This window comes from Camelus dromedarius, chromosome 5 (assembly GCF_036321535.1).
Source record: "Camelus dromedarius isolate mCamDro1 chromosome 5, mCamDro1.pat, whole genome shotgun sequence".
NCBI classification, from domain to species: domain Eukaryota; kingdom Metazoa; phylum Chordata; class Mammalia; order Artiodactyla; family Camelidae; genus Camelus; species Camelus dromedarius.
Genome location: NC_087440.1, coordinates 11,572,006 through 11,596,884, shown reverse-complemented (window position 1 = coordinate 11,596,884; position 24,879 = coordinate 11,572,006). Strand labels below are relative to the sequence as shown.

General features: G+C 38.6%; 1 long non-coding RNA gene across 1 annotated transcript in view; it reads right to left on the bottom strand.

The window, feature by feature from the left end:
* Window positions 1-24,879, bottom strand: part of LOC116153320 (uncharacterized) — a 311,464-nt gene that overhangs the window by 262,518 nt on the left and 24,067 nt on the right. The window contains exons 2-3 of the long non-coding RNA XR_010381111.1: window positions 16,523-16,570; window positions 3,909-4,004 (exon numbers count right to left, since the gene is read on the bottom strand). This is a non-coding gene — a long non-coding RNA (uncharacterized LOC116153320). The remainder of the gene's footprint in view (window positions 1-3,908; window positions 4,005-16,522; window positions 16,571-24,879) is intronic.

Here is a 24,879-nt window from a genome sequence, read left to right as displayed (position 1 = left end):
ACAAATGATTTTTTAATACACTCATCAATTTTTCAGAGACACTGGTAAGATCCCATTACAGTATTTCCATGCAACAAAGCTGTTTCTATGTAGCAGAGAATAGTTCAAAATCATGCTACTTTGTCCCTCAAAATCACATACAACCTTAAGATTACAGGAAATTCTGAAGGTGAATTTTTTTCTGGTGTCTCCCCACATGCCAATTGTTCTCCACATGGGAAAAGCCTAGTTGTGTATTACTGTGTGTGTTGTTTCTTTTGAAATTATCTAATCAGACCAAACTACATGCAGCTTTTGGTTCCTTTACATGAAAATCACTTGCTTTTTCCTAACCCTTCCTCTTCCCGAAATACCCGGATCACTTTTATCACAAGGCTGTAGAGCACCGAGTCTTGCTCCCACGTTTAAGGAGGTGTCTAATGCACAGAATCAGTCGTCTTGGCTGTATTTGGAAATGTCTCATGCATATTTCCTATTCAAAAGAGAAGACTTCTACAATTCATTTATTGAGCATACATTCAGTGAGCACCTCCTGAATGCTTTGTATAAAATCATATAAAATTTGTATAAAATTAGGTGCCAGGAGCAAAGAGATGAGTAAAGCAGAGGTCCGACCTTCAAAGAACGTATAGTCTGCCAGAGAAAACCAGTGTACACAGACAATGCAATAGAATTTAATAAGGGCTGTGGCAAAGATAAATCCAAGATGTGTGGGATCTCACATAAGGGGCATTTAACTGTGCTTCCAAATGGATATGAGACGTGAGGTGGGTCCTGAAGGATGAGTAAGAATTCTCTCAAAGGATTAGACAAAGAAGGAAATTCCAGGAAAAAGGAATTGCACGTGCGAGGACATGAAGCAGAGGAGAATATGAAAATATCTAGGAAACTGGGATCAGTGGAACACGGAGCTAAAAGATGGGCAGTGTCTTTGTCATAAAGGGCCTTTCATCCTATGGCCGTGGGAAGCCTGCTGACCCTTCTACTCACTGATAACGTATACCCTCCCAATCATCTTCTCCATCTCAAAGTCCTGTTATCTTCTTGAACAATTTCTATAACCAACCCAACAGCCTTCATTTTACAGAATAACTCAACTCCAGTGACACCTATGTCCTTGCCTCATCTCTGCCTCAGAAGCAGTCTTCACTCTTCCTTACTAGTATCTCAAAAAAAAAAAAAAAAAGGAAAGAAAGAAAAAAAAAAGTTATCTCTCCCTTTGTACAACATCATTCTTTCAAACTGTGCTTCTGATGCCATCCTCTCCCTGCATCTTTGAGTCACTGTCTGTAAATTATCCTCTCTCCCTCTTCTTTTTCCTGATCAGTGTGTTAGTTTCAACACTCTGCTATGAATCCTCTCCATTTATTCATTCAGTATGTCATGTTTATTACCAAAACCCACACTACACATTAGGATCTCAAAAGGTGAATAAGAAAGAGATGCAGTCCTCAAGGAGCTCAGCCCAAAAAAGGAAAGAGACATAAAAACAGACATAACTAAATGTAATTAATTTAGTCTACACAACACAGTATGTGACATAGTTCAATAGAATCACCCTAAACGTCTGCAACACATTATTCAAGAAGTGTCAAGAGGAGCTGTTTTTATCCTTTTTTAACCCAAGAAGGAAGCAACTCTGCCCACTGAATAATATTTATAATGATCCATCTACAGACATTGAGATGACCATTTGTAGCACTCCAAATGTGCTTGTTCTTCTTTCTTCCCCAACTCAGTTAATGATACTGGCTCTTCAAAGCATGAATCTGGGGTCACCCTTGATACCTACATCATCACCTGTGTCTAATCCATCAATAACTCTTAAGTGGTTTCACCTTCAAAATATATCTCAAATCCATCTGCTTCTAGCCACCTCGATCATCAGCCATCATGATATCTTGTCTGGACCACTGCAGTTGTTTCCAAACTGGTCTTTGCATTTCCACTGATGCTGCCCTTTCAACCATTCTCAGCTCATCAATCAAAACAATATTTTTTAATTGCAAATATGTCAGAATTCCACTTTACAACTCTCATTGGCTCTTATTTCTTTCATAAACTTAAGTCTTGATACAGCCAAATCCCCTGACAGATCTTTCCTTTCCCTGCTTATCAAATGTGAGGTATACACTGTCTCCTTTGCTCACCATGGTCTGACCTGCTTGCCCTTCCTTAAAAGCACTGAACCAGTTCACACCTCAGAGACCTTACACAGGCAGATCCAACTGCTTAGAATGTTCTTCTACTCAATCTTCACCCAGCTAATTCCTACTTATCCTTCAGAATTCAATTTCAATGTCACTTGGTAGGAAGTCTTCAACAATTCACAATCTGAGTCACGTCTCCCCAACATCTCCCACAGCATCCTAGCCTTTTCCTTCAAATTTCAGAGCACAAGATGTCATCAGACATGTGTCTGTGAGAATATTCATTTAATATCTCTCTCCTCCAATAGACAATATGCTCCATGTGGGCAAAGCCTACATCTGTTTTCTTTACAACTATATATGCAACATTATTTAATATAACGCCTGATACAGAACGGGTGTTCAATAAATATTTGTGAATGAATGAATAAATGAAAAAGAAAGCCAGAAAGGAAGGACAAAAAGAGAACAACTGCACTGATAATCCTATTAGAGAGAGAAAGGTATCACACGGTCATTCCAGGGCCATTTGCAGTTCTCTGAGGGTTCTCCTCATCTTTAATTTTTTTAACAGCTTTACTGAGATTTAATTCACATCCCATACAATTCACCCAATTAAAATGCACAATTCAACAGTCTTTTGCATATTCACAGAGCTGTATGAATAACCCTAACTTTCACCATAATCAATTTTAGAACGCACATATCATCCCAAAAAAGAAAGCCCATACCCATTAACAGTCTCCCACAAAGCACCTCCCCCTTGGACAACCACTAATCTACATTCTGTCTCTATAGATTTGCCTATTCTGGATATTTTGCATAAATGGAATCATAAAATATGTGGTCTCCCATGACTGGCTTCTTTCATTTAACATTAATATTTTCTAGGTTTATTCATTCATGCTACATGTTGTAGCATGTATCAGTATCTCATTTCTTTGTACCTGCCAACTAATATTCCATTGTATGGATATACCACAGTTTATCCATTCATCAGTTGCTGTACATAAGGGTTGTTCTCACCTTGGGGCTATAATGAATAATTCTGCTATGAATATTCATATGCAAATTTTTATTTCTCTTGAGTATATACCTAGGAGTAAAACTGCTGGATCATATAGTAACTCTAAGTTTAGCCTTTTCAGGAACCGCCAAACTGTTTTCCAAAGCAAGTGTTCCAACTTACAATCCTACCAGCAATGCATAAGGATTTTGATTTCTCCACAACCTCACTAACACTTCTCAAAAACCGGGTTTGTTTTTTTTTTTTAATTCTATCGTTTTAGGTGGGTGTGAAGTAATACATCTTGTGGGGTTTTTTTGCACTTCACTGATGCTAATGATGGTGAGCATCTTTTCATGTGCTTATTGGTCATGTGTTCATTAGCCTCATCTTTATTTTCAAAAAGCCCATCCCTTGGTAAATAGACTATATTAAAGTGCACCTATACGCCTCGTGGAAGATAAAATATATATATATATACACACATAAATTTATATATGTAACTTTATAATACTTGTGTTGTATTCCTATTGACTAGATGACAAAATGTTGCATTTTGCAAAACTTTAATTAAATATGTATTGATTTCAATTTTGTTATTTTATTTTCCTGTTTTTAAATCAATAGAACATCTTTTCAGCTCTCCAACATTCCTGTGGGTCACACTTATGGTTCTTAATGGTCATTCTTATTCAGTGGTAAAACAGATTATTGGCATTTTGCATTAGCTAATAAGGAAACAAAAGTGGTACCTTATTGCCTGAAGAGGTTCTGAGAGCGTAGAGGAACAATCCAGACCAACGCAGAATTATTGCCTTAACTTTATTCTTTATGGTTTTTCTCCAGTTCTGTAGGTAGAAGAAACTAAAAATTAATATGATAATTCACTATATAAGCCATTTCAATTCATTAAATATCTGAATTTATGTTGTTTTTATTTTATAATATTCATTTATTAATTTTCAGAAATTATTTTGTCTTCCTAACACCCCTACTTAAAAACTCCCTTCAAAAAAATTAGAATTTACTCAGTGCCTCTGAGCACTGTGCTACACATCTGATATTTATTATCTCATTAACATCAGAGATGCCTGTACTTGATGGATCCAAGCAATTCTGACTACATCTCTGCTTTTCAGAGTTAACAAAGGCAAATACATAATCAGATAAGTCAATTAAGACTTATTTCAGAAATCTGGTTCATCCATACTTGTTTGAGTACCTAACATGTTTCTCTATGATACATAGGTAGGTGATAGATAGAAGGATGTATAGAGGGATGGATGGATGGATGGATGGACAGATTGATGAATGGACAGATGGATGGTTGGATAGATAGAGATTTGGGAGCATAAATTATGCCCAGAGTATCAGGAAGGCTCCCTTCCCATTATATAGGTCCCTAAGCCCAGGAGACTAATCTTATAACTGTGTATAATGCTCCCCCAGCTCAAGAGAGCTATTGGTACCAGGAAGACTGACAAAGTATCTCGCCAGTTAACTAAAGGCAAAAGCAATCGGAGTCATAGGTGTCTTGATTTAATCAATCACGAAGATTTAGTGAATCCACAGGTATCTCAAAAAGACTCAGATGAACTGAGTTTCAGGGACCAAGCTGGTGACATAGGAGGCTCCTGAATTTCCCTCCTATCATGAACATATTGAATATACAGCTACTAATGAAGCAATACCCCTAAGAGAAATTCAGAAACTAGCTAAGTGATTCCTACACCTCAGACGACTAAGAAAATACCCACAATGAAACAGCTAGGAAAGGCTGAGACATTCTCTCTCCATAAACTTCATCCCTAGCGCAGTGCCATGTAGTCAGGAAAGAACCTCCAACTCCCAGCTTCTCCATCTGGAGTGAAAGGTTTGGGCCACAAAACTAGTACCCCAACTTTTAAGGCTCCCACTTGAGGGATGGCCTCCAAATCACCCAGCTCTGAAAACCAAGGGGGTTTGCATTCCTGAATCCCACTGGAATGCAGCAAAGAAGCAGTTTTTAACAGGTGTCCAAGCACTCACCTTGCCTATCCCCCAAGAGCTCAGCATGCAAAAAGCAGGCAAAGAAGCCCATCTCCCAGTCTTTCCCTGGAAGGAGTTTGCCTAGTTTACAAACTGATGCCTGAGGGTCCAGCTTCTAATTAGCACAAATCCAGGTGCTGGCTGCGATACACCTCAGTTGGCTGGGGTACCTGGTGGGCACTTCTCCTGCCTTCTTCCCTGCACTTGCTCCGACAGCAAAACCAAATTGCCAGCATGTCCCTGGAAGGAGCTTGTTCATACATCTAGCATCCCATCTTTTACAGCTGTCATTCAAGGTACAGGCCCTCCAGTCACATAACTCTGATATCCAATGTGGCTTGCATTCATGAGTCCCACAGAATATAGCAAACAAAGAAGCAATACTTGAAAACACAGAGGCTCACCCTCCACAGCTAGTCATATAGGCTCAGTACAGAGGAAGCAGGCAAAAAAATGCCCATCTCTCAGTTTCTCCCTGGGAAGGGTTTGACTGAATACTTTCCTGGTTGTTGCCTGAGGCTCCAGCTTCTAATCAGCTTGCATCATATGATCCTTCCCTTGGGACAATAAAAGGTCGTGGCAGAATCTCAGCTACTGGGAACCACTAAGAACAAAGACAATCACTCTCGGCAACCAGGAACTTGGGCCAGGCCAGTTGAAAGGTCATCTCCTACATAAGACAAGTCTGTCAAGTCTGGAAGAGGTGGCTGTTTTATCTAATGTTCATAAACCAACAGAGTCAAAGAGACACTGGTGAGCTCTACCTGGCTCACTGGAAGCTCCAGAAAACGACCTAGAAGTACTAATTAGAGCTCAAGATGATTAAAGTTGAGGAATTTGTCTCTACTCCAGGGCAACAAATACTCTTCTGACAATAGCACTCCATCACTGAGCATTTCTACCTACTATTTAAACTACTTTTCACTTTTGATTGAAAAAAGAAACACATACATAGGGAAATAAGTGAAACAGAATCCAATGTATACAATGAAAATTAAATCTCCTTCCTACTGCAAATCCACCCAACTCCACTCCCTGTAGAACCAATACTAGTAATTTCTTGGGTACTTGTTTTAATACCTATTTTATTTACAGACATCAAACACACTACTCTGCATCTTGCTTTGTAATGTTAGCACAAATGTACTGACATCTAACTCTTTAACAGCGGCATAATATTCCAAAGTATGAATCAACCATAATTTACTTAACTGATCTCCAACTGATAGATGTATTTTGGTGTTGCTATTGGAAACACAGCTGGAGAAACATCTTTGTTCATAACTTCTTTGACCACTTAGGATAAATTTCTGGATGTGGAGTTACTAGTTACAGGGTAAGTGTGCATCTTCAATTTTGTTAGCATCCAATTGCTCTCCAAAATGGCTGCACCCGTATTTCTCTCATCCACAATGTCTGAGGTTGAGAGTTTCTTCACTCTTCAACACTGGATAGTACCAAGTGCCTAAATGTTGGCAAGCAGGTAGCTATCTCCTTGTTTTGATTAGCCTGTCTTTAACTGTAAGTAACGCTGAATATTTTTTATATTTGTATAATCCATTCATATTTCTTTCTCTGTGAACTGCCTATTCTTTTTCTTTGCCTGTATTTTTACTGAGTTATTAATTTTTTCCCTTATTAAATCATCTAGCACTGCTTTTGTTTAAAATGACTATTGTAGAAAATAATATCTTTTCTTTCTCAAGAAATATAGGAACCACTTGAGACTTTAAGCTATTCCCTGTAGATTTATAAAGCCTAAATTATTTTTTAAGTCACATATTCTGTTTTTACCATTGCAAGGAAGGCCATGAAAGAAATCTCATACTTTCATATTTATTGAAATATCAATTAAAATTTGGTAAGTTTGACTAGAGTATGGAAAAACTTTCATTAATAATTAAGTAGACTCCCTTGAATTCTTACTATCTCTTTATTTCCCTGGTCTTTATTCTTTTAGCAAGAAGAATCTCCTCCTTCTTTGACTCTTCTGTAACTGTTCTGCTTTTTTGTCTGATATTTTAGTCAAATAAATCCTTGACCATCAAAGACTTCTTGGCTTAAGTTCGATAATCCATAGATATTTAGGGACAATGCCAGGCCTTCTTCAAAATGCATTTTCACTTATGTCTGCTGCTCTGAGTAAGAACTTACAAGCATCAAGAGATACTCTTCCATTTCCTGATAATAAAATCATGGATCCAGTCCCATTTTACCCTCATTGTATACTCTACAGATGCTTCAGAAGAATCCATGACATTTTATTGCACTAGTTTACGTATGTACCTGAAAACCAAGTTGTGTCTAATTCATATCTGTACTTACTGTCCAGTACCGACCCCAGCACATGGAAAGGCCTTAGTAAATGCATGGAATGAACAAAGAAACGAAGTTGTATTAACTATTCACTTATTACAAGTCAGCACAAGACCAGAGGCAACGCTTCCCTGTTCATACTTCATTGGAGGAACATTCCCCAATAGACCCCTTCTCCTAGAAGCAGGAAGATAATCAGGTCTTTCTGAAGATAATCAGGAAAAGCTCTTGGAGCCTAATCAACCATTGTAAGAGCTCCCTCGGTGATTATTACAAGCTAAATTACAGAAAATCCAAGCTTGAAATATTTTATAAAGCAATTTAAAATATTTAATAGGATACTGAACTCTTGAAAGGAAACTGCTCTCTTTCCCTGGTTATATGATGGATGTATTGTTTTTCTTCAGCCCAAAAGAGGTAACTGATTATATGAAGAATAAATACGTAACTAAAAAAGAAAGCTGTTAGTAACCAGGATCTCTAAGAAGCCAGGCTGCTTTGAGCACATCTGTGCTGGGGTTTCTATCTCCTTCCAACCTGAGATGGTGATTTTTTTCCTTTCTTAGAATAGGGAAGCCAGCAGGGCATCAGTATGCAGCCCAAATCAGGAAGGAAGCCTCCAGGGATGCAGAAGCAGGCTTCATTCCCAGCTTGAATTGTTCTTTTAATGGAATTCTACAATACCGAAAAAGTTTTTGCTGAATTCTGTCCTGAAGCTCGTCACAACAAACTGATTAGACTGACAGCTTGGCTTGAGTTCCTAGGAGAAATATAATTGAATAGGGACTAAGAGACTTGAAGGGAACAAGCCCACTCCTGAGACTGTATGACTGAGAAGAAGTAGCCTGGAGTCATGGAGTTCAAAGCTGGAGAGGAACATGTCAATAATAAAGGACCTGATTTAGGGGAGGAAACTGAAGCCCAGACTGGTGCTGGCTTTTCCGGGGTAGAAGTGTGAATGGGAGCTAAAAAAAATGGAGGTGGTAAGTGTTGGTTTGGTGGTGAAAGGAAAGAAGGCAATAGGAGCCCTTTAAATGCTTCATGACATGGCAAGGATTGTTGTCATAAGGGTCTCACCAATGGAGAAGCTGGGAATGATTTTGGATTATTTTGAGAGTCACAGCTCATGATGAAAGAGTGATGATATAATGAGCTGCAGAAAGTCAACTATTTTAAATAGCCAGAAAGGTACCATTTGGGTTGCATACTCTTTAAATATACAAATTCATTCTGCCTCTGTCTTTTGGGATCTAAGATCATTAGTTCCTATAGAATCTGTAGAAGGCAGAATAGTGGAGCCCTAAAGATGTTTACAACATAATCCCCAAAACCTATGAATACCTTACATGGCAAAAGGAACTTTGCAGATGTACGAAACGAGATGGAGAGAGTATCCTGGAGTATCCAGATGTGCCCAATGTAATCACAAAGGTCTTTATAAGAGGGAGGCAGGAGGGTCTGAGTAAAAGAGACGTGAATGATAGAAGCAGAGATCAGAATGAGGTGAATAAGGAGTCAAGAGCCAAAGAATGCAGACAGCCTACAGAAGCTTGATAAGGCAAAGAAATGGATTCTTCCCTAGAACCTTTAGAAGGAACACACCCTGTTGACACCTTGGATTTTAAAACTTCTGACCTCCAAAACTCTAAGATAAATTTGTGCTGTTTTAAGCTGCCAAATTTGTAGCGATTTGTACAGCAGCAATAGGAACCTAACAGAGTCTTGAGTGCATTATGAAAAGAAGATTAATTTGCATATTTAATGGACTTCAGCCCTAGACCAATGGGAATAAGGGCACCATTACTATAGAGCTGTGTTCTGACCGTCACCATTCCCCAATCCAACCAGGCTCTTTCACAACTCTGTGCCATGTGCTCATTCTGTTCCCTCACCCTACTATTCCTTTTTGTCCATTTTCCACCTGTCATATTCTCACTTATCCTTTAAAAGCAATTAAATGTTACCTTGTCCATAATGGCTTCCTGGATGACTCCAGGAAGACTAAGGTTTCCTCCTTTGTTCCCATGGAAACTTTGTACCACTGCTTTGCCCCTTATTATAGTCTGACTGTCATTGAGTCTATCTCTATGCCACTCCTTCCTTACCCTCTACCCTTCTGTTAGTCTTCACAGGGGTAAATATTAATCCAATCCTTAATTGGTAGACTATCATACAGTTTTCTGGCAAAAGATCTTCCCCTTATTTTTTATAAATTGCCTGCCCCAGTCATTAGTACCACACTGTTCTGCTTACTGTAGCTTTGTAATAAGTTTTGAAATCAGGGGGCATGATCTCTCCAACTTTGTCCTTTTTTGTTGTGGTTTGGCTACTCAGAGTCCCTGGAGAGTCTAGAAGTAAAATTGATTTTTGTATGTTGACCTTTTATCTTGTGACCTCGATGAACTCACTTATTAGTTCTATGAGGTTTTCGTTAGGTTTTGGTTGTGTGCGTGCATGTGTGTGTGTGTGTTTGTAGACTTCTGAGAATTTTCTTTGTACAAAATCATGCCACCTGCAAATAGGCACAGTTAATTTTCTTTTCTTCTTCTGATACATATGCCTTTTATTTCCTTGCCTTGCTTTATTGCACTGATTAGATCTTCCAGCACTATATTCAGTAAGAGTGGCACAAGAGTTGACATCCTTGTCTTGTTCTCAATCTTAGGGAAAAAGCTGAAGTCTTTAAGTATTACATATAATACTAGCTGAAGCTGTTCTGTAGATGTTTTTTATCAAGTTATGACTCCCTCTACTCAGGATGTTGAGGGTAGCAGAGTACATATGCGTGGGTGGGGAGGGATATGTGTGAACTGTGTATTTTCCGCTCAATTCTGCTGTGAACCTGAAACCGCTCTAAAAAAAAATAAGTCTATTAATAAAAAAAACTATACAAATATATTATTTCTTACCTATTATAGATTGGCAAAAATCCAAAAGTCTGACAATATACTATGTTGCTAAAACTAAATAAACAAGCACTTTCATACAGGGTTGGTGGGAATTCAAAATCAGACAACCCACATGGAAGGGAATATGGGAATATTTAGTGCATACATTTGTCCTTTACCACAATACTCAGGCAAAAATATGAAGAGACATATATATGTATAAGGCGATTTATTGTAGCCATTTGTGCAACAGCAAAAGACTGGAAATAACTACCCCCACCACCAAAAAAAGATTCCTTCTTCTCTTATTTTCTGAACTTTTAAAAATCATGAATGGAAGTTGGAATTTTGTTAAATGTTTTTGTTTTAGGGTTTTTTTTTTTTGCATTGATTGATATGGTCATGTGGTTTTGTTCTTTCGTTTGCTAATATAGTGAATTATATTGATTGATTTTCAAATACTGAACAAGTTTTTGCATCCCTTGAAAAGCTTCATGGTGTATAATTCTTTCTATATATAGCTGAATTCTATTTGCTACTACTTTAATAATTTTTGCATCTATATTCATCCATTCATTTTGAGATCTTCCTAATTCATAGTATTTAGTGATTTCTTATTGAAACCCGGACATTTTCAGATTATGTCATGAGAGTGGATGTTATTTAAGCCTTCTGTTTTAATTGGTTCCTTCTGACACCTCTCCAGCAGAAGGGGAGGGCATTGCCTTGTCAGTTTGGGTGGAGGTAGAAGTCGGGGTTCCCCCGTTGGCCTATTTGATACCTAAAATAGGAAGAGTTCCTGTCACTGCTGTGCAGGAGAAGTTCCAGCTCTCCATGTGATCTGCACTCATACTGCGCTAAGGGTGGCCTCATTACTGCTGGGTAATGATGAAAGCCCTGACTCTCTGATTGCTCCGCAACAGGGAAGGAAGAAATGCCTTCTTCCTATCAAGTAGCTGTGAAAATTCAGGCTCCCCACATGGTCTGTCACTCATACTACAGGGTGGACCTCATTACCAGTTGGCAGGAAAGATAGTCTCAGCTCCCTAGTTGGACTTTTGTGATACCACTGTGGCAGGGGTTGCTGGGGTACCTTGCTACAGTCTTGTTCCTTTGGCTACAGAGAGCCGACTTTTGGTTTTTCAGTTTGGGGTTTTTTTTAGCGGGGGGAGTAGTTGTCTGCATTCAATGCCATTTCTGGGTTTCTGGCTTCTTCAGCTCCAAGTCTAGGATATGTGAAGCCCAAAGAAAATCCAGGAATTCACCACTGTGTCTTCTTTGGCTCCTGAGATCCCTTGTTTGTCTGTTATCTTCTCTCCACTTTTTGGAGTCTTCACATATTTCTTTTATATATAATGTCAGTGTTTTGTCCTTATGGGGGGAAATAGAAAAAAATTAATCCATCCCATCTTCCCAGAAGTGGCAGTGTTCTCCTTCAGTTTTTGATGGTGGTGAATTTTCCACTGTACACTCAGCTCCTAGCCTAGTGACTGGCATTACATTTGTGAAAGTACATGATGCTTTCTTTTAGGTTGTGCTGGGCAATAGGGAATGAGTAAGAGCAGAGTAACTAGGTGAAAGTAATAAAAAAAAAAGTTCCAGGAAGAGCATTCTGACTCTAAGGACTGAATGGCTGTGGCATCTGTAAATCCTGGATAATCTATCTATCCATTGATATAAGTGGGATATTGAATTCCCTTATTATTATTGTATTATTTCCCCTTTATTTCTGTTACTATTTGCTTTATATATTTATGCAATCTTATTTTGGGTATATAAATGTTTACAAATGTTATAGCCTCCTGTTGGATTCACTCCTCTATCATTATGTAATAAGATCGTTCTTTGTCTTTTGTTACAACCTTTGTTTTAAGGCTATTTTGTCTGATATAAGTACTACTACCCTGGTTTTCTTTTCTTTACCATATGCATGGGACATCTTTTTCCATTCCTTCACTTTCAGTGTATGTATGTCAATATTACGGAACAATATTAGGTCTCACCACAATTTTTTCTGTCTCTGTGGGATCATTTTTTTCTGAGATCCGATGTATTGAGAGTAGTTTTATTCATTTTGTCCTGCTTTTTAGTTGTCTAGGCAATAGGGTAAATCCAGTCCTTGTTACTCCAGGATGGAAGTAGAAGTTCTTCTGTGCCATTTTATTTTTAAAAGTTTTATAAACATTGCCTGGTAAAAGCTTATTTAGGAACTTTCTCTACACAGATTGCTGATAAGTATTTAATACTTCTGTTTATGCCTAAGACTCCACTCCCATTTGGTGTCTTACAGTTTTCCTGACAGCCTCGTGAGATGGGTTTGAGTGATTCTTTGATGGAAGGGGAAACTGAGGCACAGAGAGGCTAAGTGACTTGTTCCGAATTTTACAATTAAGAATTGAGACTAGAACTTAAAAATCCAGAATCAGATTCTTGTAGTTTTTGTACTACATCAGGCTGCTATACTGATATTTTCAGAAGAGTCATGGTATAGGTCATTTGGGGAATTTTAAATTTTTTATTCTTCTTTAGAATATAAAACTAGGTGTGAGATTGAATCCTTAAGTGGAGTCAATTTGCCCCCATTCTATACAAAGAAGAAATCATTATACTCAGTCATTCATTTATTTATTCAATAAATATATGAAGTACTTACTATATGCAAAGTTTTGAGAAGCCGACAGGCCCGACATAAGCTTGGAAGGAGTTTATGTCTGTTTATATATCCATGTTTTTCTCTCCCTATTGCCACCTCATTACACTCTAGAAATAGTTCAAATTTGGATCTTAGCTAAGGCTTCTTTGAAGCAATTTTATGCTTTCTTATTTTTTTTAACGTACAGAAATGAACTTCTGTCTGTCAGAACTTTTGTCTGTAAGTTATGACAACTTAAAAATTCTCTTTTGAGAGTCTATGGAAAATATTTGAGGATGATTTAGGTTCTGCTTTTCCTTGAAGGGAGGTAAAACAGAAGGACCAACAGGTCCTTTTCACACTTTAGATTCTATTTGTGTCCACCTTGTGGATTTTCATGGCAACAGTTCAGTTTTGTCTCTCTAGTTTAGGTTATATTTAATAGTATCTTGGCTTTGAGTCAGGCAGGTTCAAGAGGCTTGCTGTGGGGTGAGTTAACCTGCCACAGACTCCTATGCCACTTCAGAGGTTGTAAGAAAGGACTGTCTCACTTTGGCGTTGAATATGTTCGGTGCATGTGCACACACATACACACATGAGTAAATTCTAACTCCAACTGGAGCCCTGGGGCAGGTAAACAGCCATAAGAAAATCTCCTAGGCTTACAGGATGCAGAGAGCTACCCTTCTCCAATGTATTAGCAGAAGTGGCAGATGGCGGCTTGGCAGCTTTCTCGCCTAATAATCACCAGATGGCATGTAGCTATGCCCTGTGGTACAGGAAGAAGGAAACTGGGTTGATTGTGTATTTTCTACCCGTAAGCTCTTCCTACTTAATTGAAACTGGTTCATGCTATTCATCATATGTCTATGTTGGAAGAACTTAAAGAATGTGACCAGAACTTTACTGTGGCTGCAGAAACCATTTATTTTAATTTCCTGAAGTTTTAGCACATCATACCAGCTAATAACTTTCTAGTCTGCTAAGCAGCTCATAGATTTCTGTTCACTTGTATTCTGAGTCATGATATCTGTTTGTACCATGCTGTGACCCATTCTAAAACCTCTTACCCAGATGTTTTCAGGAATAATGAAAGGTCTGAGAACTGAAGTTTAATCTTTTGAGTAGCAGGATTTTTTTGTAAAATTTCAAAATAAATGTTTCTAAATATATATATACACATACACTTGTTTTTATGGAATGGTATTCTGAACATAAATTAACTTTTTCTGTTAGAGATATCTGTTATGGTACAGGTACAGTCGATGTGGAACTGATGTGGAAACAAATGGAACTAAAAGCAAAATGAATCTTAATCCTAGAGACAATCCTAGAATAAAAATTCACTACAATTTTTAAAAGAAGCTGTAATTGATATCCTTTTAATTAACAGATTATAATGACTCCATGGGAATGAAGAACCTAGTATTATAACCAAAACCAAATTATAACAACATTAATCTGACATATTTCAGTGGGTTCCAAAATTATTGGGGTCCTGAGTGATAATTAGAAATTAAGATGCATCTTTTCTTGTCTGTCTTTGGCTGTAAGGTTTATCCTTCTTGGATTAAATATACAGCATCTTTATAGAAATGATATATGGCGATTGAGAAGCTGCTATGTCACTGGCAACAGTTTCTACACTGCTTTTATGTAAAGACTGACCTCTTATTTTGTGTTTCCATTCCCTGTTTAGTGCTTTTGCCTCACAGGCTGGCCATAGCCTTTTCTCTGCAGAACAAAATGATTTGTCTTACAGCTGCATCCACTATGATTCTTACTGGCCCATAGATTTTAATGCATATGGGTTTTTTTATATGTATTTTAATGTCATGTAGGTTACAATAGGCAAACAATGCCATTTAAGAAATAATGTGAAGTTCAACAAATGGTATTGGCAGAAGTGTGTATCCACATACAAAAGAATAGTTGGACCCTTACCTTATACCATATACAAAGATTAACTCAAAATGGGTGAAAAACCTAAACATAAGTGCTCAAATTGTAAAACTCTTACAAGAAATCATAGGGCAAAAACTTCACGACATTGAATTTGGTAATGATTTCTTGGATATGGCACTAAAAACACAGGCAACCAATGTAAAAATAAACTGTACTACATCAAAATTTAAAATTTTTATGTTTCAAGGACACAAACAGTAGAGTAAAAAAGCAACCTATAAAATGATAGGAAATATTGGCAAATCATATACCTGACAAGGGATTACTATTCAGAATATACAGAGAACTCCTACAATTCAACACCAAAAAATTGTACAGGTATTTCTCCAAAGATGATACACAAATAACCAACAAGCACCTGAAAAGATGTTCAACATCACTAATCAAGGAAATGAAGATCAAAACCACAAGGATGGCTACTATAGAAAGAAGGAAGGAAGGAAAGAAAGAGAGAGAGAAAAAGTAGGAAGTGTTGGTGAGGATGTGGCCAAATTGGAACCCTGTACACTGCTGGTGAGAATGTAAAAGGGTTGAGCTGCTATGGAAAACAGTATGACAGATCCTAAAAAAAAAAAAAAAAAAAAAAAATTTGAAACTAGAATTACCATATGATCCATCAATTCCACCTCTGAGTCTTGAAGAGATATTTGTACACCCATGTTCAAAGCAGCATTATGTATAAAAGCCATGTGCATCAAAAGATGAACAGATAAACAAAATGTGATATATACATACAATGGAATATTATTTAGCCTTAAGAAAGGAAATTCTCACACACGGCATGACATGGATGAACCTTGAGGACATTGTACTAAGTGAAATAAGCTAGTCACAAAGAGAAAATACTGTAAAAGATGAGGTATCTTGAGTAGTCAAATTCCTAAAGGCAGAAAGTAGAGTGGCGGTTTCCAGGCGGTAGAGGGGAAAGGGAAGATGGATGTTACTATTTAATGGGTATAGACATTGTGTTTTACAAGATGAAAGGAGTTCTGGAGATGGGTTTCCCAACTATGTGAGTGTACTTATCACTGCTGAATTGCACACTTATAAATGGTCAAAGTGGTAACTTTTATGTTATGTGTATTTTACCACATTTTAAAATGTTAATGTTTCAATCATTTGGTGCTGTAAACATTTATGTATAGGTGTTTTTTGTGGACATAAGTTGAAAATTTCTTTGGAATTAAATGTCCAAGAGTACAAAGGCTGGGTCATATGGTAGTTGCATGTTTAGTTTTTAAATAAACTGCCAAATTGTTTTCCAGAGTAACTGGACCATTTTACATTCACACAGCAATGAATGATCTAGTTTCTCTGCATCTTCCCCAGCATTTTGGTATTATCACTTTTTTCTATTTTGGCCATCTGATAGGTATACAGTGATATCTCATAACGGTTATAATTTGCATTTCCCTAATGGCTAATGATGTTAAGCATCTTCTCACCTGCTTATGTACCATCTGTATATCCTCTCTGATGAAATGTCTCTTTCTGCCTTTTACCCATTTTTCAATTGGATTTGTTTTTTACTACTTACCTTACAAACTGTAAAATCTGGAAGGATCACAGAAACAAGAGTGTCTTCCTATGAAAAAGAAAAAAAATACATAAGCACAAATAAAAATTTAAGTAAACAGTATGTGGTTTAACAAATAAAAAAATAAAAATAACACCCTGCAGCAGTTTCTCAACAGTGACATATAACTAATACCTGTGGTGATAAACACATCTCTACCCCACTGAGTCACTTTGAAATGGATCCAGCAGGCTGGCTGTCATCCATGGTGTGACAGTTTTTAGTCCCCAAGCTCTGCAGGAATTGCTTCACTGTTAACCCCAGAGTCAATCTCCAGTGATCCTGGAATCTACCATGTGTTTCAGTCAGGCATGAGGCTCAGGTAAGCCAGCCAACTTCACGTAAAGAGAAGGTTTGTTTCTCCAGACTCCCTCCTCCCTTCCCCAAGTTCACCTGCAGAACAATAGTAACCACAGTCACAATAATAACTACCAGCATTAGCATTGTTTTTTAGTTTACAAAGGGTTTCAAAATCAACTTCACCCTCTGTCGTCTTATCTGAGTAAAATTAAAATGTAATTGCAGTAAAATAAAATTAATTGATATTCTGTGATTCTTAGGAATGCTGCACATCCAGAAAATTATTGTTAAACCTACATTTATTCTGATGAATCAACAAAATTCTTTGAAACAACTTCAAACCCATCCCCGTCAAAGGTAGGCAAGCAGTGTTTAAAGAAACACAGAGTTTAGTTTCTCCAAAGAAGTACTAGAGAAACAAAATCACTTTTTCAGTTGATCTCCCCAACTAGGCTAAGAGCTAAAATCAGACTAAAGACTAAAAACATCTTCCTTCTCTGTGAGCAGTAGCCCTTATTTTTTTTTTTACCAAACCTTTATAAATTCTTTTTGAGTTACATCTTGAATGGACATCTCACATTTCAGCTGAAGAAATAAATTCAACTTGTCTTCACATATTGCTATACTGAGTCCAGAAACTATTGAACCAGATGTGAAAAATGAATTTCCATCACTGGGATTTTTTGTTTCCCCAAAAGTTTTTCCACTAAACAGCTAGTGTCTATGTCCTTCCTAGATTCAGACTGTATACTAGACTCTCTCTTCTTGCTTAAACAACAAGCTTCTTCACTTCAATCCCTCTTCCTTGGCTTTCTGAAGTTTTTCTTTCTCTGTGGTTTATTTGCTTTTCATAATCTGCATCTTAACTATCTTTGTAATATTTAAGAGGATCTTTTTGACTCCTTTACTTAATGCCAAACAACAAAGCAACAAGTAATAAAGATTGTCTTTTCAAACAATTAAAAGCATGGAGATTCTTCCAGGTTATCATGCCTAATAATTTTATAAAGAAACCTGGAACATTTCTTTAGTACCTTCATTCATCTATTGGGTTTAAAGAACTGGGGATACAATGATGAATCAGACAAGATCTCTGCCCTCAAGAAGCCCGTATTTGAGGGATAAATGTATAAACTAGCAATTGCAGGACAATGTGTTCATTGCCATAAAAGCCGTGGGCAAAGTACCTTGAAATTCTGAGTAGGAAACTAAATAATTTAGAACATGATAAGGATGTGAATTTAGAAAATAAGGAAGGTAAATATAAAGTAAGCAACAAGCTCTAGAGATTGATACACGCAGAAAACTTCTATTGAACTCCCACCAGCTGCAAGACTTTATCCCAGGCACATAGGCAGAGAAGGTCCATTCACCCACATATCTGGTGCTCTACGCGGGAGACAGATGATTGCCAACTACAATTTTCAAAACATCAGACAGCAATAAGTACTATAATAAAAATGAAACAAGGCAAGGAGTGAACTGGGGACTCTTTTAGGCTGGGTGGTCAGGAGGAGTCTACTTCATGTCAAAGGATGGGATCTGAGTGCCTAGATCTGGTCCTTTGGCAAGTTCATCATTTTGACACTGCTTCCTAGAGGCTGTCTCACAAAGACATTTTGGCAAAAGACTTGATTCACCTGTTTAAAACTCTTTGCTACGAAAAACCAGATAATAGTGCAAAGTCATGTAGAGGCAAGAGCTGAGTCACAGGGGTAAAAACAACAGAAAAACCATAATGGAGAATATGCCTAGTAATTCTCAGGAGAAAACAGGGAACAGTTTTGGAAGAATGAACACATTTCTCAGCCAGTAAAGAGGCAGTCACGGATGCAAGTTCCTTGTGCATGCTTCCAGAGGTGTCCTATGCATATACCAGGATGCCTGTGAATACCTTCTTTGGGGGAGAAGAGGGAGATGGAGGAGAACAGATCTTAATTTGATACAGAAACCGTTCTGTGCTCATTGTTTCAGATTTAAAGTATCTTAGACAAAATTCTATACCCGTACATTAAAATTTCTTTCTTAAAGGCTACATGTTGTTCCATTGTTTATTTAATCATTAATGATATACTATAAATGGTGGACATTGAGGTCATATGAGGAATTGGCTACTTGTTCCCCAAACTCAAGTAGTTCTCCTGTGCACACAGCTGTGCCTCATTTCCCCAGCTTCCCTCACACTCAAGTGTGACCATGTATCTGTGTTCTAGCCAATATAACAGGAATAGCAGTGATACGTCCCACTTCCAGGCTTGACCCATGAACACTTGGTCCGCCATGCTCTTGCCCCTTCAGATACTTGTTTCAGATGAGCAAGATTAGGAGGCTAATGCTGAAGGTGGTGGAACTACAAACTAGAAAGATCCAGAGTTTCTGAATCAACATTTGAAGGTTGCAAACCATCAATCAATCAGGGACATCCATTTTGGACTTCACATAAGTGAGAAATAAATTTCAAATGTGTTTGGACTAGTTGGGGATTTGTTAGTTACAGTAAGTGGTGTTACTTTTTCTGTATAAGGTGGTTCCCATTCCTACTGCAAATGACAGGGTAGAATTTTACCTGAGCCCTGTGCTCCTAGAATCCAGGATGATTTAAGAAATCTCCCCACTCTTTTGTGGTCTAGAAAAGGGTTTACTGCAAAGAAACACGCCTGAAGTAAGACTCAAGGATGCTCCGTTGTTTAATCTATAACAAGGTCAAACACAGACCCTTTAAATTTCCATCCTTTGCCTCACAAATGATTAGCTGAGCTGATTTGTCCTCACTGATCAATCTAAACAAAACGCTTGTTAACCAAACTGTGGTTAAGTTTCTCTCCTCCCCCTAGGCCCACTCTTAGCCAGAGCCAGCATAAACCCTTCCTGAACTGCCCCTCCCAACCACAAGCTGACCTCAGCGTAAAACAGTCTGATCCACCGTCTGATCACACTACCCTGGCTTCACTTGCTTCACCCTTAATTCCACTTCCCCACACCCAGTTCTCTCTAGCCTCGCCTACTCCTCCCTATGAAGGAAAACACAGCATGCCTGACCCTGGAGAAACTTGCAGATCTTACAGATACAGTATTCGCCTATTGCAATAGACCTCCCCCCTTCTTGCAGTAAGTTTCTCTGCCTAGGTCTGAATTTGTTTGGGGGCTTTTAAATAGAGTTTATAGGACCAGTTTTAGGTCTTTAGGTATGTGTGTATATACAGGTATACACGTGTCTGTAACTGTATCTATATCTGGATCTGAGAATTGCTGGATCACAGAGAATGCATTCTTTTTAGAAATTTGATAGATATTAACAATTTGCTTTCAAAAGGGTTGTATTATTCTCTATAATGTATTTCACTACTTCCTTGTCAGCCCTGTATATTTTCAACAGGTTTGATCTTTGCCAGTATGACAGCTAGATGAAAAGTAGTCTGATAGATTTGGGCTACTTCATTTCTCACAAGTTAGAAGAAGCAATTGGAGGAGTGTTACTATTGATTTGATTCTGATTGTAGTAGAGAATAACCTTTGTTTTGTTGGAGGCTTACAGGGACACCATGACCTAGCCCTCAGGGCTGCCTGCAAGAACAAAGAATGCCTGCAGCAAGATTACAACAATCAACCACACCCTGTCCCTTATTTTTCCTCCCCCTCCCTTATTTTTTGTATAAAAGGAGCCTGCATTCTGACAGAGCAGGATGGTTCTCCAAGACATTAGCCTGTCATCCTTTTAGTCTGCCGGCTTTCCGAATAAAGTCGCTATTCCTCGCCCCAGCACCTCGTCTCCTGATTTATTGGCCTGTTGTGTGGCAAGCAGAATGAGTTGGGACTAGGCAACATGATCAACAGGGAAAAACTGGTTAAAATTGACATAAACACTGTGAGAAAATAACCCTCTGATCTTGGGATTTATGATAATAAAGAAATGAAACATTAGGTACAGTAAAGGACATGCCCCAAGTTTAGGAAACATGTTGAAAGCATTCAGAGAAAAATCATGGATGTCCTACAACAAACTCTAAAATGAAGGGGTGGTGAATGGCTTCCATTTCATACTGTAAAGCCAATCGTTGGTATTGGCTGCCTTGGAGCCCAGTAATGAGACAGACTATGAGGGAGTATGCAGCTCAGTGATTCAAAAAAAAGACCAACTAGCGATGTCTGCAGTGACTACCATGTGTAAGCCTGGTAGTCCATATACCACGTCTCGTCCATCCTGGACTAAAAACAGCCACTGCCATTTTTAAATACAAAGCAATACTTGAGAAAGTAAAAATCTTACTATTTGGTTGTGAAGTAGAAACAAATAATTCAGTGCATCTGCACTTGCGTTCAGGTTTTGGGCTTGTCTTTCTTCTTGTAACATCTATAACAGTGGTTTTCAACAGGGAGCAATTTCACCCCCCAGGAGACATTTGACAATGTTCTGGAGACGAATTTGGTTGTCACAGGTGTTGCTACTGACACCTATTGAATAAAGGCCATAGATACTGATGAACATCCTGTAATGCATAGGACAGAGGCTACAACAAAGAATTATTCACCAAATGTCAACTGCATCAGTGTGGAGAAACCCTCATCTATAAAAGGAGGAAGAGGTACTTAATCAGGGAGTAAGTTAGAGCCACACACCTGGATAAACAGTGTCAGCAAAACTGGCAAGAATCAGATAAGGCTTGTGAACAGTGCTTTTTTAACAAAAGTTTGTTGGGTTTTGTTTTGCTTGGGGTTTCTTTTCCTTAGTGCTGATGAGAAACTAAGTAAGAATGGAGCAGAATTGCTAATTAGGGACGATGATTCAAAACGGAGAGAGCCGTACAAGTGAATTCTTGTCTTGCAAACCATGTCACCAGGGAGAATGATTTCCAAACCAGAAAGAACAAAACAAATACTGAGTGGGAAGAAGTGAAGTCCAACATTAAAGAGAAGTAACACTCTGCCCAACTATTTAAATGAATCCAACTGCTCAAATCTAGATCAGTTACCTTCAGGGCATTTAAAGTGCTTATATCATCAATGATTTGAGAAGTCATTAAGAATGAAAAAGTTTCCTGAAACTGAAACAGAGGAAATGTTGTAATAGTTTTCCACAACAGGGACAAGAGGACAGAAAGGTTTTAATTTCCAGGAATTACAGACCATCAAATTTGATGTCATTGTTCAGCAAATATTCATTTAGAAATTAAATTCTGCATTAAAGGGATAAATTGGGAGTTTGAGATTTGCAGATACTAACATACATAAAATAGATAAACACCAGTTTATACTGTATAGCACAGGGAACCATATTCAATATCTTGTAGTAACGTACAGTAAAAAAAATATGAAAATGAATATATGCATGCTCCTATTAAAAAAAAAAAACAATGAGCAGACCTTAAAAAAAAAGACTGCATTAGACACCATGAACTGCTCATTTGTTCATTCTTGCATTGATTCATTTACTTAGCAAATGTTTTTTTTTAATGCCTACAAAACACAACGCAGTATTCTAGGTGCCATATTACGGCAAATCACCATTATTTCTTCTGTTATACAGCCCACAGTTGATCAGCTGCCTTAAATCCTTTTGGAATATGCTCAGGAACAAATAAACAAACCAGTCAATACTGGCAGATAAACAGAACCATTGTCATCTAACTTCAACCTGATTTCAGCAAGGCATTTGACAATCTCTCAATCTCTTAAGAAGGAGAAACATGGGTAAATGAGTTAAGGGAGATTCACGGCTGGTTGATGCTACGGAGCAGTGCCAAACTAGAACAATGGTTTCCAGGATAGCTGCTCATCAAAATCACAAACCTAGGAAGTGCATTAAAGATGCAAGACTCATGATTTTTACCCCACATACATGAAAACAGAATGTCCAAACTGGGGCTCAGGAATTACTCATTTTTAAGTTTCCCAGATATCACTGATACTGCTTGTACAAAGATCTGCATTTAGGAAACAGTGATCTGAAGAGAGGGTTAAGTGGTACGCCCCAGGACTCAGTTAGTTTATTGGAAGCAGGATGATGACTCAGAAATCAAAACTTTTATATCTGCCAATGGCACCAAGTTGACAGTTAGTCTATATACTGGAAAGCAAAATCTGGGTTCAAAAGGATGGATCATGGAAAAATAGGGAATAACAAACAAGGTGGAATTTAAACAGCTGAATTTAGGATTCTACATCTTGGATCTAAAAAAAGTAAGTTGAAAAATAAAGGGAACATGTGACTTGAAGTAAGTAATGAGGGGAAAACTACCCCCACAGAGTTCAGGGAACCACTAGCTCCATTTAAGCCAACAGTGGGACGTGAATGAATGCTAAAAGCCAGTGGAGTATCTGGTTGCATTTATAGCCATCCTTGCTTCTTGCCAAAGAGAGATAATAGTCACATTGTTGATTTCTGCTCAGGCTTCACGGGGAGTGTATATCCAGGGAAAGCAAGGTTTCCCAGCTTCAGCACCACTTACGTTTTGGGAGGAATACTTCCGTGTTGTAGGGGGCTGACTCGAGCAGTCACTAGACGTCCCCAATATCTGCTCCCAGTCATGACAACCAGAAATGCCTGCAGACTTGCCAACTGTCCCCTGGGGGGCAGAACTGCCCCCAGTTGAGAACCACTGAGTTAGAGGTGCTCAGCATACAGCTGCCCTCACTTTGAAGGGGTACTTTGGTGTAGTGGCTTAGAGCATGGAGTAAAGAACTTAAATTCACTCCTGACTTCCCTCAGTTAGCTGCATGACCTCAGGCAAGTTGCTTAACCCCTTTGTTTGTTGATCTCCTCACCCATAAAATAGGGCTAAAAAAAATACCAGAAGAACTTAGCTCATTTGGGTTGTTATAAGGAGTTAATGAATTAGCATGTGTGCTGGCACATGGTTGATGTTATACAGACATTAGCTACTATTATTAATGGACTTACTCAGTCCCCCAGCTCCCCTGTGGGAGCCTCAGAACACATCCGCCAGTCCTCCCTTTCCGTTTCCCATCCCTCATCCTCTCCAGACCAGCACACTGCAGTCCCTCCTAAGAATCCCGCCTGCCAGCCCGAAGAGCAAAGGAAGGAGAGAGGAGCAGACAGGGAAGGAAAAAAGGGAGAAGGCCGGAAGGAAAAAAGGGAGAAGGCCGGAAGGAAAATTAACAATGAACGCCAGTCCTCTGCCTCCCTCAGGCCTTGGAAGGAGAGGTTTCGGATTAGGAAAAGGAACATGTTTCAAAACAAAAATAAAACCATCACATTGAGCATTAGAACACCTTCATGTAAATTAATAGGTGCAGCACAACCTGGAAAGAGATGTCAAAATCAGAAGGAAGCAGCCAGAAGCACTGGCTGCGGTCTTGAGCCGACTTTGGCTGTGAACCAGTTTTTGCCATGGGATGGTTCCCCTGCTGCCTGAGCTCGGCATGGGGTCTAGCACACAACAGGCATTCAAAACACACTTGATGGATGGATGGATGAATGAACGAATGGTCTGTGAGAATGATCTCACAGCTACTCCCTTGAAAGAATGGGGTCGGAGATGACATGTTCATAGATCTGGCCATCAATATCAATTAAGGGGGCAGTTTAGGACTTCTTTCCCTTCGATCCCCAATCAAATCTCTACATAATTTTTGCAAGAGTTTCAAGAGGTAAAAAAATAGAGGACCTGTTCATGAAGCCAGTTTAGTTCTACAATTACTCATCAGCCTTTGGGGAGTGATGTAGGCTTTTCTGGATAATTCTTACAAATCACGGATATAACCCCAGACAACCTTTTCCTCTGAATTTTTACCTGCCTTCTCTTTCCCTCACATTGTTGCCAATCTAAGTGAGAAGAAAACTGTGAGGTGGTGAAGTCATCTGTGTTCCTTGGCAGTGAGTGGGAGGGGTAGTGGTTGGGTGGGGAAAGTGGGGGGCAGGAAGGCATCATGCCACCTTCGATCTCTCCGTGCTGAGTTTCCGGGCGGAAATGTCATAAGTCGCTAAGTAGTGGGAGAGAGGGGAGTGGTTAGACCGGAAAGTCTCTAGGAGCGTCCAATGCTAACATTCAGTCAAGCTG